The 3,294-nt window shown below is 37.6% G+C and overlaps 1 non-coding gene across 1 annotated transcript; it reads left to right on the top strand.

Moving 5' to 3' along the window:
* The first annotated feature begins 1,403 nt into the window (after positions 1–1,403).
* On the top strand, positions 1,404–1,509 carry LOC149196708 (small nucleolar RNA snoR97). The gene has a single exon (XR_016255276.1). It is a non-coding gene; the product is annotated as a small nucleolar RNA snoR97 (small nucleolar RNA).
* The last annotated feature ends 1,785 nt before the right edge of the window (positions 1,510–3,294 follow it).

Raw genomic sequence — 3,294 nt, 5'->3', positions numbered from 1 at the left:
AATGCGTATACATCTACCCTGCTTAATTAATTCGCCGCGTCTGCGGTCGGTCATCCCAAAATGTCAGAAACGGATTCTCCGACCATTACCTCGCCATTCTCCGTCTCGGAAACGTCGCCGGGCCTGTCTACTCCTGTTTATGAGAGTAACCGCCCTAATTATAGAAATTTTCTTCAACTCAGAGAAAAATAGGGCAATTCCTATTTCCAACCCCATTGAAACATAAATGCAGCCTGACATGCAAGGGATATAGCAGTTGCTTTGTTGCTAAAATGCCAAAGTCAACCCCATTGAAACATAAATACAAGAGAACTGCTATATCCCTTGCATGTCAGGCTGCATTTATGTTTCAATGGGGTTGGAAATAGGAATTGCCGAAAAATAGAGGATTCTGTCAGCCACAACTGAATTATTACGATGTTTTCGACCGTTTTTGGAACGTTCTTCTAGCGTCCTTCAAAGCCTTACCTGTCCGTGTTGCTTGAGTTTAGTGCAGCGAAAAAATAGGGACAATTTCGCTAAATTTATTGAAAACATTTCCCAGACTCTCCTTTCGTCTGTGGGGCCAGCCCCTGGTGAAGTTGGAATTTCAAAGTAAACTCGCCCGTCAATTTTCACACCTCCTTGATCGAGTTTCACAGTTAGAAAAGAAATATTTTGACAATTTTACCATATTTGAGGGACAAATTAGTTTGTATTGATTACTTCGTAAAGTGTTCCCTTTTGAAATCAATTTTATGTATATTCATGGGCCCTTGACTTAGGCGTTAGATGAATAAAATAGTTTCAACCATCTAATTAGTTTCACTGATATTAAATTAGTTACAATTATAAGATTAGCAACCTCGCTACACAGCAGGTCGACCACCCTTGCTCGACACTACTTCCAGGGGCTTCTCTTAACCGATTCAAGAAGTGAGGATCGATCCACTAGGTGGCCACAACAACAACAATCCCATGGCTAGTGCTCAGTGTGCGAGGGATGATTCCAGTGAGAGGGATTCGGAAAAATTTGTTCTGTAGATTGGGTATGGGCATCTTTCAAAACCCAGTTCTGATACAGAGAGAACAAGCTCTGAGGTGGATTCAGGCATGGAGATTATTTCGGGAAGAAGCCCTGTTGATTATGGTAGACCTGCTAGGGAGGTTAGAATATACAGTTCCCTTCAATCCATTGCTAAATTTCTTTAGTACTTTCATGTAACAGAGGCATATCTTTAAGGTCTTCAATCCCTCGGTGAATTTCTTCATTAATTTCATTTAAATTAACAGAGGCATAACTTTAAGGTCTGAAAGAGGAATGAATCTTTTTGAAGGAAAAACCCTAATCTCCCAGGTTCTTTCTCCATATAAATATGTCACAGGCTTCGGTGTCCACATCGAGTTTCAACTATCCACAATCTCCATTTCAATGAGAAGTGTGGTTGTATAACTCACAAATTTTGTGATGTCATCAGCTTCGTCTCTCGGATCCCTACGAGATTGGAGTTAAATAACATCACAAAATGCAAGTCTTCATCTTTTTTCATTTGTTTACTGATATTTCGTTTCAGTGGCTACTTCAACACTGTTGTATATGTTTATGACAAGTCCCTTTGACAGAAGATCGTGGCTTTACCCAAGCAGGATGTAGTTAAATTGTTGACCAGGGCTGGCATCTCTTGGACACTTACCACTAGGATATCATTCTTAGATTAGAAACATACACCAAGGATAGTACCACCTTGTGCCAGATTGTGTTTGAGAATAATAGAATAAACTATATAGTCTGAAATTCATATTTTTTTGACTTAATAAATTTAAACTTTAAATCTTATTTTTTACGTCATATTTATCAACTCTACAATTCATATTAAATAAACCATATAAATTTTAATTCTTGTATATTTCTCATGATTTATGTTTATGTTTTATAACAATGAATGGAGATATAGCTAAAGAGTGACCTAGATTTCAAACCAGACACTCCCAAATCTTCTACAGAAATATTGCAAATCAAAGCCTAGATGGCAGCACTTCATCCGATAGTACAAAACTTAGATGGAAGCATTTCATTTGATAATACAAAACTGAGATGGCAACATTTCATTTAATGACACAAACTTAGAAGGTAGCATTTCATTTAGTCAAGGCACATGCTTCTATATGGTTTATTGAATATATTTTCTTGGCATTTCTTCAACATGTGAAGCCTTTGGTGAGGCAAATCTAATCAGTGAAAATTGTTTAGAAGATAAGAATTAAATTGTAGTGAAAATTGTTCAGAAGAGAAGAATTAAATTGCATATAACGCTCAGGCCGAACTTGAAGATAACATCAGTAAATGACTTATCATCAGAATGCAGAGAGAGGTATTGGCACCTTCTTTACAACAAAAATTGAACATTAGGGATGAGAATGTGGTTAGGTAGCAAGTTGGGCAAGGACTCCAGACTCCAAAGTACCAAGTTCCATACTCACTAGCACTAAACAAACTGTCAAATAAGTTGTTCAAATCTCCTGCTACATGTCCCAAGTCGCCCCACTTATTAACTCCTAGCTTGTTGAGTGCACTACATGAAGCCATGCTATCTGGACTGAAAATATTCTAAAATTATAGAAACAAACCAGACAATGTGTTTTGGGTTGTAGTCTAGTGATTAAGATGGGCCATTGTCATGATCAGACCCAGGTTCAAACCTCAACAGACATAAATCCCTGAAAATTAACTTGTTAACTGGATTTGACAACCATTCATATGTTCCAGGTAAGAAACTCAGTAGCCCCAACTTTGTTGGAGAATGTATGAGTGACTGAAGGCATAAATCTGTGCACATTGAGCTCCAATGCTTAAACACAATATTGGTAAAAGGTAATTGATTGGTCTATGGATGAAGCAAGCATTTGGAGCCTGATTCCTAAAGTTAATCCAAGAATTTAAGGCTGAACAATGATGCCCTAACAAGACACCCACTAGGGGCACAAATGATGGGTTTATTTTGAACCTTGTTAAGGACATTAGGAAGGTATGAACATATGAATTTATTAGCTTTGCTTGATGCATAAGGCCCATAATGCAAACATTCTAGATAGATGTTGTTGTCACTGATTTAGAATCATGGATGTGTGCAGGTTAGCATATTTACATGAAGGGTTGGAGCCCAAGGTTGTTCATAGAGATATAAAATCTAGCAACATTCTCCTGGATAAGCAATGGAATGCCAAGGTTTCAAATTTTGTCGATAGAGTATTGGTATTGTCGAATCAAGTTCATACATTTACAAATTGGTTGGCCTCCTTCATTTTCAGATTTTG

Source organism: Pinus tabuliformis, chromosome 2_2 (genome assembly GCF_031772625.1).
Source record: "Pinus tabuliformis cultivar Carrire ecotype Pingquan chromosome 2_2, CPIR1, whole genome shotgun sequence".
In the NCBI taxonomy this organism is placed as follows: Eukaryota; Viridiplantae; Streptophyta; class Pinopsida; order Pinales; family Pinaceae; genus Pinus; species Pinus tabuliformis.
The sequence above is the reverse complement of the archived record's forward strand: the minus strand, read 5'-3'. Positions and strand labels throughout refer to the sequence as shown.